This window comes from Leptodactylus fuscus, chromosome 2, assembly GCF_031893055.1.
Source record: "Leptodactylus fuscus isolate aLepFus1 chromosome 2, aLepFus1.hap2, whole genome shotgun sequence".
NCBI lineage: Eukaryota > Metazoa > Chordata > Amphibia > Anura > Leptodactylidae > Leptodactylus > Leptodactylus fuscus.
The window spans coordinates 257,744,821-257,759,306 of record NC_134266.1 but is presented as its reverse complement, the minus strand read 5'-3'; positions in this window follow the sequence as shown (position 1 = coordinate 257,759,306).

Sequence of the window (14,486 nt, the reverse complement as noted above, 5' to 3'; positions counted from 1 at the left end):
ATAGATAGATAGATAGATAGATAGAAGATAGATAGATAGATAGATGATAGATAGACAGACCTGGCCAGGCTCCCACTAAAATATAAACGCTGGACCAAACTAGCCCTTCACACAGATCCCATATGTAGACTCTTTCCAAATAAAGACCCCATAGCAGACTCCCCAATTTGCAGACCACAGTAGAGATCTCCCAGTTCCTGGACTTCTCACTTGTACATATTGACATTGGGACCGGTATCAGGCGATTGTCAGTACAGGGGCCCAGGAGGGTAGAGAAGACCAAGAATGGAGAGAGATGAGTATTTTTGGTGCCCAGGAGATTTGTCGGCTGTTCTGAGAATTTGGGAGATTTCCTTTTTTCTGGGAAATGTAGTAAGTGTGTAACGTTCCTGCTCAGCTTTATAGTCCATATGGCCCGGGGGGACATAACTTCAGTGGGGAGAATACCTTCAGCGTGAGATATGACATCTTATGCCTCCTGTGTACAGTTGCCAAAAGGCCCCCCTGCCACATAAGAAGACATCAGTATTATACCTGGCCCAGGGCAGGTGGGGGGCCCTATTACAGATCACGCTTTGGGCCCCTGAAGTTTCACATTACTCCCTGTGTGTCTGATACTTGATCCAGACGTCTTGCTGTTTCTTCCTCATTTCTTGACATTCTCACTCCGTAGAAGGTGAATCTCCAGAAGGGTTAACAGATGTGTACTTTGGGAGCGCACATTTATTTGGCTGTTCCGCTCACATTGCTTGGCTGTGGGTTTCTAATGATAGGGTTAGAAAACCCTGATTTAGCAGTAAAATGTGCTGATACGTTTCTGCAGTTGCTTGCATGTGTCTGTACAAAGCAAAATCTCACATCACAGAGAAGTTTCCTCAGTGAAAAGATCCCGCACATTAAAATTCACGTCCGTCACTTTGTAGGTTTAATTACATTTTACGGTGTAAATTTATAGAATGGTCCGAGTCGCTTTGTCAGTCATTGACTTTGCTGTTTTTTGTAATAACTTTCAGTTCTTATACTTTATTTCTGACGTACATATCCAGAGGGGATTGCAAAAACATATAGGGGAAGGTCTATGGAAACTAAGAGTATGTTCACATTCCAAAAACTGCACCCAAAAACTCTTAATATCTTACTGACTTCAATGGGAATTTACACCGTTGGTACAAGAAGCACATTTGTTCCATGGGATAGAATTCAATTACGTATTGCGGGGTCCGGAAGAAGGGACATAACGTGTTACCTGCATAAAAGCAACTGCAAACTGGTGAGCCCCATACAACGAGGGCCCAGAACAGAATAAACTAAAAAAAACATGGCAGAGAGTCAAGAGTCTGTCTCATATTTTGGCTGCAGATTGCACAGGATGTTTCCAAACTTACATCCTTACTGTATACTATACTGTTCTTTACTATTCTATGTTACACTTTGCATTTGTATACTACACAGCGCCGCACCTCCCATGAGGCGACCTGAAGCGACCGCTTCAGGCGGCGCTATGCCAGGGCCTCGGGAGGGCGGCATTTTTGCTGACCTAAGCCAGTCCAGGACAAGCTGTCCTGGACTGGCTTAGCGTCACCGTGTCTGCAGCCCAGCACGGGAAGCGAGCGGTGTATTGGAGCGGCCCTGCTGGACGCTGCGCTGCTCCAGCGGCCGCCCCTCACACTCAGGCAGAGAACAGGTCCTCTCCCTGCCTGCTCTCTGCCTGCGAACGCCGCTCGCTCCACTCGGCCCCGCCCCTTTCCACTCGGCCCCGCTTCAGGCGGCAGAAAGCCCAGGTTCACCCCTGATACTACACTATACTATACTACATGATTGTATACTGTGCTATACCGCTCTATGCTATGCAGTTCTTTACTATTCTATATTACACTTTCCATGTGTATACTATACTATACTACACTACACTACATGACTGTATACTGTACTATACTGCTGTATACTATGCTGTTCTTTTCTATTCTATATTACACTTTCCATTTGTATACTACACTATACTATGCTATACTATACTATATTACATGAGTGACTATATACTGTGCTATATCACTCTATACTATGCTGTTCTTTTCTATTCTATTCTATATTCCACTTTCCATTTGTATATTACACTATGCTATGCTATACTATAATATAATATCTACACTATCCTATACTACATGACTGCATACTGTGCTATACTGTTCTATACTATGCCGTCCTTTACTAATTTATATTACACTTTCCATTTGTATACTACACTACACTACACTATGTTATGCTATACTACACTACACTATGTTATGCTATACTTCACTACACTACACTACACTATGTTATGCTATACTATACTATACTACACTACACTATACTACATGACTGTATACCAGGGGTGGGCAATTAATTTTCCCATGGGGCCGCATAAGAAATTGAAACTATGCTAGAGGGCCGCGTCGCGGCAAATTTAGCTCCACCCACTTCTACATTGACTCCGCCCATTCCCAATAATCTTTCCATGTGCCCCCACAAAGTATAATCCTCCTACAGTCACCCGTACATTATATGCCCCCACACTATAATGTTCCCTTCCAACTGCCCCACAGTATTAAGTCCCTCCCCTGGTGCTCCTGGTGGAAACTAGAGGGGACATGAAACTGGAGCAGCTGGAGGGGGACATTAAACATTGGGGGTAGTTGGAGGGGGGCAATAAATTAATGACAGCTGGAGTGGGACATGAAACTGGGGGCAACTAGAGGCAACTAGAGGCAGACAGGTCCCCCTCCACCTACCTCCATGGTTTAATGCCCTCTCTAGTTGTCCCAAGTTTAATGTCCCCCCAGTTTAACTGCCCCCTTCATCTACCCCCAGTTTCATGTCCCCCCTCCATTTCTCCCTCAGTTTCATATCCCCCTTCATCTGCCCCATTTCATGTCCCCCCTCCATCTCTCCCCCAGTTTCATGTCCCCCCTCCATCTCTCCCCCAGTTTCATGTCCCCCCTCCATCTCTCCCCCAGTTTCATGCCCCCCCTCCATCTCTCCCCCAGTTTCATGCCCCCCCTCCATCTCTCCCCCAGTTTCATGTCCCCCCCTCCATCTGCCATCTCTGCCCTAGTATAAAATTCCCCTTTCATCTCTGCCCATAGGTTACTGAGACACACAGACAGACAGACAGACACATACAGACAGACAGACAGACAGACAGACAGACACATATAGACACACACAGTCCACCCTGCATCTCACATTCCCCTCTCAGTACCTTATGACACACACCACATGTCTCCATCTTCTTGCACTGTTCTGCCAGCACAAGACACACCTCCCTAGTCAAGCTATGCGGGTCGGGCTGAATCAGTCAGAGGGCCGGATATGGCCCGAGGGTCGTGCTTTGCCCAGGTCTGCTGTATACTGTGCTATACTGTTCTATACTATACCGTTCTTTACTATTCTTTTTTACATTTCCATTTGTATACTACACTATACTATACTACACTATACTACACTATACTATACTATATTACACCATACTATACTACACTATACAACTGTATACTACATTATACTATACTACACAACTGTATACTGTGCTATTCCGCTCTATACTATGCGAGTTACATGCTAGTTGGATTTTTAATATTGTACAAATGCCCTACTGACTTTAACTAGTTAGAAGATAGGGAGCGTGATTTAGTTTTGGGTGAAGGTTTTATGATGTTTCCTACTTTGCATGATGAGTTTTCATGCAAAATTAATTACAAGTAATTTCATCTAAATGTATGAGCTGATGTAGTCAGGAGCTAATAGTTGGTGTCATTTCCTGGCTGATAGACTGATACTTTGTAACTCTTAAAATTACCATAATTAAGTTTTCTGTGATTTCTCAATTTTATTGCTCTGCGGTATGTCCCATATTCACTTCTCAAAAATATATTCCTGCAGGAGCGGTTTGCTGTGTATTATGGCCGGGGGCAGGACCTATACACTCTATTGTCTTAGGGAAGGGCTTCTCAGAGTTTTTGGACTTACAGTCAATCTGTGGTGATTCCAGGCACTCATCTGCAAAGAGATACTACCCCAGGGGGGGGTGGGGGGTGGGGGGCAAACAATTGCCACTGTGCTGTACACATAATACCCATAGTAACTCCAAATAGCAGAGTGCAGCACAAAATACCTCCCCAGCAGTGCCAAATACAGACGCGTTTCAGGAAATACCTCCCCAGCAGTGCCAAATACAGACGCTTTTCAGGAAATACCTACCCAGCAGTGTCAAATACAGACGCGTTTCAGGAAATACCTACCCAGCAGTGCCAAATTCAGACGCGTTTCAGAAAATACCTCCCAGCAGTGCCAAATACAGACGCATTTCAGGAAATACCTCCCCAGCAGTGCCAAATACAGACGCATTTCAGGAAATACCTCCCCAGCAGTGACAAATACAGACGCATTTCAGGAAATACTTCCCCAGCAGTACCAAATACAGACGCGTTTCAGGAAATACATTCCCAGCAGTGCCAAATTCAGACGCGTTTCAGAAAATACCTCCCAGCAGTGCCAAATACAGACGCATTTCAGGAAATACTTCCCCAACAGTGCCAAATACAGACGCATTTCAGGAAATACCTCCCCAGCAGTGACAAATACAGACGCATTTCAGGAAATACTTCCCCAGCAGTACCAAATACAGACGCGTTTCAGGAAATACATTCCCAGCAGTGCCAAATTCAGACGCATTTCAGAAAATACCTCCCAGCAGTGCCAAATACAAACGCATTTCAGGAAATACTTCCCCAGCAGTACCAAATACAGATGCGTTTCACGAAATACCTCCTCAGCAGTGCCAAATACAGACGTGTTTCAGGAAATACCTCCCCAGCAGTGCCAAATACAGACACATTTCAGGAAATGATCTCGAAGGAAAAGGATAAAAACAAACACTGAGCAGACCGTAGTGTAGTACTTCTTATATTAGAGTGTTAATACTTAAGCAGAGGGGCTCACCTTGGAGGGTTGTGGATGAAAGCCACAACACTATTTGCAAATGTTAGGCCACAAAATGCTTCTCCTAGGTCGAGGCAGCAATGTTCCTGGCACCTCTCAGGTGTCAATAGCTTGGATAAAAGGACCAATAACTCAGATTCGGTGCGAATCCAGGAGTAAGGAACTGCGCTCTCTTGTTTGGTAAAAAACGGCAATTTCGACTTTATTGACAACAAAAACTTGTTGTGTGAAAGTTTTTGTTGTCAATAAAGTCGAAATTGCCGTTTTTTACCAAACAAGAGAGCGCAGTTCCTTACTCCTGGATTCGCACCGAATCTGAGTTATTGGTCCTTTTATCCACATTTCAGGAAATACCTCCCCAGCAGTGCCAAACACAGACGCGTTTCAGGAAATACCTCCCCAGCAGTGCCAAACACAGACGCGTTTCAGGAAATACCTCCCCAGCAGTGCCAAATACAGATGCGTTTCAGAAAATACCTCCCCAGCAGTGTCAAATACAGACATGTTTCAGGAAATACCTCCCCAGCAGTGCCAAACACAGACGCGTTTCAGGAAATACCTCCCCAGCAGTGCCAAATACATACGCGTTTCAGGAAATACCTCCCCAGCAGTGCCAAATACAGATGCGTTTCAGAAAATACCTCCCCAGCAGTGTCAAATACAGACATGTTTCAGGAAATACCTCCCCAGCAGTGCCAAATACAGACGCATTTCAGGAAATACTTCCCCAGCAGTGCCAAATCAGACGCATTTCAGGAAATACCTCCCCAGCAGCGCCGAATACAGACACGTTTCAGGGAATACCTCCCCAGCAGTGCCAAATACAGACGCGTTTCAGGAAATACCTCCCCAGCAGTGCCAAATACAGACGCGTTTCAGGAAATACCTCCCCAGCAGTGCCAAATACAGATGCGTTTCAGAAAATACCTCCCCAGCAGTGTCAAATACAGACATGTTTCAGGAAATACCTCCCCAGCAGTGCCAAATACAGACGCATTTCAGGAAATACTTCCCCAGCAGTGCCAAATACAGACGCATTTCAGGAATTACCTCCCCAGCAGTGCCAAATACGGACGCGTTTCAGAAAATACCTCCCCAGCAGTGTCAAATACAGACATGTTTCAGGAAATACCTCCCCAGCAGTGCCAAATACAGACACATTTCAGGAAATACTTCCCCAGCAGTACCAAATACAGACGTGTTTCAGGAAATACATCCCCAGCAGTGCCAAATTCAGACGCGTTTCAGAAAATACCTCCCAGCAATGCCAAATACAGACGCATTTCAGAAAATACCTCCCCAGCAGTACCAAATACAGATGCGTTTCAGGAAATACCTCCCGAGCAGTGCCAAATACAGACGCGTTTCACGAAATACCTCCCCAGCAGTGCCAAATACAGACGCGTTTCAGGAAATACCTCCCCAGCAGTGCCAAATACAGATGCATTTTGGGAAACACTAGAGTGCAGCACAAAATACTTCCTCAGCAGTGCCAAATTCAGACACGTTTCAGAAAGCACCAGAGTACAGCACAGAATACTTCTACTAATGTGCCCAACATAAGATTATAACACAATGACTCACTCAGCAGTACCAATGAAATACCAATGTACAGTACAAAATATCTAAGTTGAAGTGCCAAACACCACAAAGCAGCATCACTGGTAACCCTACCATGCCCTTTTCTAATGGCAGGTATAATTCTCCCCTTTTCACTTCTAACCCATTGCCAGCAGCAGTTTACCCAGATATAATTTGCACTAAATTATTCTCTAATTCTGCCCCTACCACACTGTCAGGAGCCTCCCACAATAGACACAGGAAATAATAAGAGTTTCTGCTTCCAGGATCAGTCTATGCTGCATCTGGCAGACTCTGGTTTAACTGCTCCTGGGAGAAGGACCTGTAGACTTTTGGTGATGTCATTGCTGGTCCTTCAACCTTTCTAACCACAGACACCGTACTGATAATGCAAGACTGGCGCTTTCAGTGTAGTTTCTGTTTCAGAGTCCCTACTGACCCTGGCAAGGACCAGCCTCACCTCACCTAATAGAGAAAAACTGATTAAGGGATCAAAAAAATTTCCAAGTAGTAATGATGAAACAATGAGCCCTATAAGAGAAATATCTCACATCATGATAACAAAATTCCCTGTTCCCATGCTTGCAGGAGGAGAGTCCAGAGAGCTTTCTTGAGAGGCGCAGCAGAAAACTGCTCAGAGGTCAGCACAAGAGACCTGGAAAGCCGGGAAAGAAGGCACCATTGCACTAAAATGGTGCTGGTTCTTGGAACTGGGGCACCACTAGTATTCTATGCAGCAATGATATGGGTTCACAGGGGCCAGTTGTCACATCCATCAAGCTAGTGGGAGTGTGATCTCTGTCGCTGGGGACCCCTGGATTGTGAACACCTCAACAGTAAAGAAATCTGCAATGATGTCCCTGGTGTCTGAAATGCTTGCCTTCTTTTGTTGGTGAGAAGGTTTGATAGGGGACCTGCATGAGCATCAATATTAGATTGATATCCAATTTTTGGAGTCCTCATTTGTTTGAAGGGCTCTGGTTAGTGCGGTGGCTTCGTCATTGTTGACAATGCTTTGTACAGACAGAATATCATACATACAGTATAGTTGTGACCATGCTGGACATTGTATCTTTGGCCAATTCAGATAAATACATGTAGAGCGTAGAGAGGACTGTCACAACGACGAGGCTGTAGAGCTTTCCAGACCCCTTCAATCTGCTGATCTGCCAAGAGTTAGATCCCCACTTTTTTTTAGATCCTTTATAGAAAGTAGGTACTGTATCGATCAGCTGATCACTGCTGTTTAGGATCCTGTCACTTCTGGTTTTGCAGGAGAAGCTGATTCCAGCCAGGCATTTTTCCTACAGTGGCCACTACAGGGGAAATGTGGTATTACACGGTGGGGATTGAGAAGACACATGACTGAACACGATCCCAATGTAGGAAATCATTTCTGATCAGTTAATAAAATATATGTTGTATTTTCGTGAAATTGATAATTGAGTATTTATTTCATAGAGAAGATACTTAATTGATTAGAGAAATGACGGCTTTCGCTCGGCACGTACAATTTACTCGGTAATCAGACAAAGCCGGGAAATGAGGCCACTGATGTAAATGTCTACAAATTGCTTTGGTTGTGATTAGGCACAGCTCATAATAACTGTGCGAGTTACTGAGCATCTGTCTGCAAACACACACACATGGTAATCAACCATCTCCTCGGGCTTTGTAGACAGATTCCGAGACATCTTAGCCAAACATGGTTTCAAGGAGACACAAAATGGAGATAAGATAAAGCAAGGGAACAGATTAGGAGATAAGTGGCTACCAGAAGGGAAGTCTTTCATCAGTCACTTCCATAATGACCTGTTTTATCGCTCCATCTCTGAAGAGTTCCGGGAACGTTGAGACCTCATTTATTGGCGACTTTGGAAATTTTGGAATTTTTCACATTTTACACAAGGATTCCAAGTAAAAAATGAATATAGTCCAAGTCAGAAGAGGATAAGTAGTTACATATGGATGGTAAAGGTATGGAGTCCATTAAAGAGTCTGTCAAGTCCTTCAAATCCCCAATAACACTCTGTAGAGGCCTTAAAGAGGAGCAGCAACATAACTTTGCGTCTCCAAGCTGATGAATCAATGTAGAGAAAGTCATTGCCAGATCTTATCTCACTAATACCATAAGGACTGGCCAGTTGAAATCTAGATTGACATCTGCCGTCGTGGGGGAATTCAGAAGGACACCATACATAGTAGAAGATCAACCAGTCCCATCAAAATCACCGAGTACAGCCAATACTGCTGTTTTGTCATCTCCTACTTATTAGAGATGAGCGAACACTGTTCGGATCAGCCATTCCGAACAGCACGCTCCCATAGAAATGAATGGAAGCACCTGGCACGTACACTTTGCCGATGGCCGGTCGCCGTGCCAGGTGCTTCCATTCATCTCTATAGGAGCGTGCTGTTTGGAATGGCTGATCCGAACAGTGTACGCTCATCTCTACTACCTATTAACCTACTGTTGGGGCAGTTTCTGAGACAACTACTTCAAACATGATCCATTAGTGTAGGTCCGAAATCAATAGTGATGGGACCACTCAGATTTGTTTGGAATGAGCTACCTGATTGGTTAGTCCCTCCTTAAGAACTACTAGTTTTAGCAGTTTTGTGCTGGTTATGGCATATGCTATTGGTATTTTTCCTGTATCCCTTCATATGCTTCCAGTCAATGTGTTCTAGTCTAGTTTGTTTTTCTAGTGGTCAGTTATTCTAGTTTTTGTGATGGCATTCATTCCCATTCGAGTGTTATTAGTATCTAGATGAACTTTTAAAGGGATTCTATCATTAGAATCCCGTTTTAAGCTAAACCCACGTCGGAATAGCCTTAAGAAAGGCTACCTTTAGATGTCTTTTCCAAAAATTTGTACTGATCCTGTTTCATTACAAGTTAGTTTGCACATCTCTAGTCAGGCTATCATGCACTTGTCATTTCTGGTTTACCAGTATTATCATCTGACCATACCCATCCTCCATTTGTTCCACCATCCTGTTGGCATTGTAGTCATCTATTGGCATGTGCCCATTTTTTTTCTCGTTACCTCCTACTATTATGATACAGATATCAAGTTGATTATTCCGTGGTTGCCCAATTTAGCCCTACTATAAGTCCTATGGATACCTGAGTATTGAAAGACACTGTTAGTGCCCAGGATGATATAGGGACTACTATAGGTGAAGTCCAGTTCTGCCGGTGAAGTTGTATAACCCAATGAAGAGTATTGATTCTCACTTCATCACACATGACCTATGTCCCTCCAAGGCTTTTCTGTATCCATACAATACTTATTGTGCTGTATGACATGATATATGGTCTTTAATATGGTGTAACGTGACCTTCACTTCTATTCAGGTAATATAGGTTGACAATAAGCAATAGATCCAATGATATTTATGATTGTAATATCCAAAAGGAATGAACTTTTTGGAATCTGTTTTTTTTTTTAAGTCAAAATCAAACAGTTCTTATAACCCGATGAATAATTTACCAAAAACTTACAATAAAGAAAATCCTGCAAAAGGGTGTGAAATGGGGATGTGGGGATGAATAATCGGAGACATATGTTCCCGGGCGGCAAACCATTGGAGATTTGTAGTCATATATATATATATATATATAAAAAAGTGTAATTTCAGTGAGTTATGTCCCATAGTGTCTGTGGTGTAAGATATAGAGCCGTATTTAACTGCTCCCATATAACCTCTCAGGATTTTATGCTCTTGAAGTAATTTTAGCCTCTAGCGCAGATTTCAGTATTCCATTGACTCCATTCATCTGCATTATTTCGAGACATTTTTGTTCCACAGTGTTCTTTATTGGACGTGATACAAAATGTAAAGCTTTAGAGAATTACGTGGGATTTTCTGCAGACAGTCCAGCTCTATGGACAAAAGTATAGAAAATATTTAAAGGGGAAAAAAATCATCCAAAATTGATCATGTATGAGATATTTAAGAGGTCATAAATGGTGTCTATGAGATTGGACCACCAAAGATTTCCAGAACTCGGTAGATGCAAAATGCCTTGGAAAACTCAGACACTGGAAAACTCAGTGTGTATGTATGTAAAAGGCCAAAGCGATCACAGTCTGCTCTGAATACAGGGTTTCGTTACCTTATAGTGTTGGAAATCGCAAGAATCAGTGATTTCCAGGATGTGATGTCCTGGCGTATCCAGAAGGTATTTGTAGAGACACGGATAGGCTAGCCAAGGTTGGTAAGATAGGTGAGGTTGAACCAGGGTGAGGTACCGTGGAGCAGACAGAAAAGCGGCAATGGGGTAGGTAATGGGTTTGGACAGAGCACCCAAGTGGTAGTATGGTAGCATGGGAAATTCAAACTGTAGCCAAACAGCGCCACAACATGGCAATTTAAATATCACAGGGGGAGTAGGTGCGGAGATGGTACATAGGGGAGGCCTAAGATAATGGATGGGCTATCTCTTTCTGTTTATTGTTGCTTTGGCACCAAACCCTCTTGCAGGCCCTAGGGTAGCCTACTGATACGGGAGCCACACCTGTGTGGACGTTTTCCCTATGGCACACCCATCTGAGTCTCCTGGCTCTTGGTTTTTTTGGGTGCCCTTAATATATATCACAAATAAGTGATGGAGGGGGGGATATCGTCACTCCATAGGGAGAGAACCACCATTTAGGTGTGTGGAGTCTTATTGAGCCATGAGCGCTCCACTGTGCAAAGGAAAATGGGAAGAATATGCAAATCTGACTTCCATGATGTAATTAGGAAGCCAGTGCCTCAAGTATGCACACCAATAGAGGGCGCTGACTGAGAATGTGCAAGTCTATCTTCCATGATGTAATTAGGAAGACAGAGTCTCAGGCAAGCAAACCTATAGAGGGCGCTCCCTTTAACATCATGCCGACCTTCTCAGAGACCTTTGTTTGCAGTGATGTTGGGATTATACCCCAGGTACCTACATGCTAAGCCTGGCTTATAGTTCAAAGTGTATAACAACGTGCACATCCATCTACTGGTGGACACACGGCTCAGTCACTCTCCCCACAGCCCAGTCTCTGGATAGTAATCACCCTTTCACCGGACGGCAGCCATTACAAATAGCTTTCTATCCTACATTGGTATAACAAATGATTCATGGGATTCAGTCGCCATCCCTTGACATACCTTGACAATTTTGTCATCTGCAAGCTAAAGGTGATCCGAAGGAAATCAGTCTGTGCGCTCCGAAGAGTTATGTAAGTACTTCAGACACACGCAGGAAAGAAAAATGACCGTTTCTAAGACATGGAAAATTGTTATGTGTAATACAATGTCATGTAAGTGTCTATCCGAGATGGAAAATAATTCAGAATAAGTAATATAAGTTCCTTCTTCCATAGAGGTATCTGAAGTATTGTTCCAAAAAAGACAAAAAAGTTCCAATTGTTAGTGGATACAGCTGAGGGTACATTCATACAGGAGCATATCTGTAGGTTGTCTCATCACGACAACTATCAATAAGCTTGGTCAGTGGTGTAACTAGGAATGGTGGGGCCCCGTGGCGAACTTTTGACATGCCCCCCCCCCCAACCGACGCTAAAGACTTCGACCAACTGACCCCCCCCGTGCGCATTTCTGTACATACTATAATGCCCCGTATTGGCCCCTGCACACAGTATTATGTCCCATAGTGGCCCCAGTACACAGTATTATGCCCCATAGTGGCCCCAGTACACAGTATTATGTCCCATAGTGGCCCCAGTACACAGTATTATGTCCCATAGTGGCCCCTGCACACAGTATTATGTCCCCATACTGGCCCCAGTACACAGTATTATGTCCCCATACTGGCCCCAGTACACAGTATTATGTCCCCATACTGGCCCCAGTACACAGTATTATGTCCCCATACTGGCCCCAGTACACAGTATTATGTCCCATACTGGCCCCAGTACACAGTATTATGTCCCCATACCGGCCCCAGTACATCCGAGTATTAGTGGTACATTTTATGGGGCAGAGGGACATTTGGGCCCCTTAAGGTTCAGGTAGTAACTGCTACCACTGACCTAATATAGCTACGTCCCTTCTTAGTGCCCGAATTCATGAACCAGAATAGGGTCCATAAAGGTCGTCAGTATTATGTCCCCATACTGGCCCCAGTACACAGTATTATGTTCCCATACTGGCCCCAGTACACAGTATTATGTCCCCATAGTGGCCCCTGCACACAGTATAATGTCCCATTGTGGACACACATGAACAATTATTATACTCTGGGGTCTTTTCAGACCCAAGAGTATAATAATTGGAGACCCAGGGGAATACAAACAACAAACTTACTTACCTATCTCCCAACTCCCCTGCATTCTCCATCACTGTCGGCCATCTTCCGGGGTCCTGCGTCGCGGGTCATGTGATGTCACGCAAGTAGGCTGAAGCCAGCCTGGAGAGGTAAGTAACACAGATTTTTTATGTTATCTTACCTCTCCTGGGCCTCCGATCATTATACTTGGGGGTCCGAAAAGACTGCCACTGCCAGAATCGGTAAGTATATAGGGGCCCGTTACCAGCTGGAGTAACTCCAGCCGGTAATGGCCTATTAAAAAACCCAAAAAAACGCAGCGGTAGCGGCTGTCACTGGGCCCCTAATGTCCCGGGCCCTGTGGCAGCTGCTACCACTGCTACCACGGTAGTTACGCCCCTGAGCTTGGGTCATCTATAGCAGAACCTGGGGAAGCATCGACACCCTCCCAGGAGAACCCCTTTAAATAAAATGAAGTCAAAAGAAAGTTAAGGGTGGACGCATCTGTATAGGAACATCATGGAGGAAGGGGGTTGAAGGGTTCCACACTTTCAGTACATCATCTGTAGGGGCCCCTACCTATCTTGTGACATGTAGATTAGTGGTACATTTTATGGGGCAGAGGGACATTTGGGCCCCTTAAGGTTCAGGTAGTAACTGCTACCACTGACCTAATATAGCTACGTCCCTTCTTAGTGCCCGAATTCATGAACCAGAATAGGGTCCATAAAGGTCGTCTTCAGTTTGGATGAGCCCTGCCCATTTACTTTATTTTCTCTGAACCAGCGCAAAGAGAACTGCCGCTTTCCTTGGCTGGTTCAGACGTCTACATATCAGCGTAGGCAGCGTCATCACGCCTCCCTACGCTGAGACGCAGTGTACTGCCGGGAGAAGAGGATGCGTCGGCAGCGGGAGCAGCGCTCATGTCGGTAAGTATAATAACTTTTTTTTTTTTGTTTTATAATAGGCCACTACCTGCTGGAGTATCTCCAGCAAGTAGCAGCCTATTTACCAACCTCCCCGGACCTGCTAGCACAGGCTTTGGGCCTGTATGGCAACAGGCTGTTACTGCTAGCACATGTTTTGGGCCTGTATAGTACTGCTAGCACAGGCTTTGGGCCTATATAGTAATATCCCAGACCACGTGACATCTGGGCATTACCATATAGGCCTGAATCGTGCTAGGATTAACATCGGATCCCGAAGAGGTGAGTAACAGTGTTTATTATGTTCCCTCACCTCCCTGGGGCTCCGATTATTATACTCAGGGTCTGAAAAGACCCCTGAGTATAATAATAGTTCATGTGTGTGCAACTGTGGGGCGTAATAGAGCTTGAAAGGTCCACTGTAGCCCCTGTAACCTCTATTATGCCCCACAGTGGCCCCCCTGCAACCTCTATTATGTCCCACAGTCTATTGTGCCACTGTGGGGCATAATATAGGCTGCAGGGGATGCTGTGGGACATATATATATATATATATATATATATATATATATATGTATATAGGGGTTGGGTGCATGGAGAAGTGAGGAGTCAAAGATATTTTCAAACTTTACAGAGTCAAGTCACAACTGGAAGAAGTGGTGATGGTGTGGACCGCCAAGGGAAGAGGGACAATGGAAGAGACAGGAAATGTGGGAAGATGTCTCCTG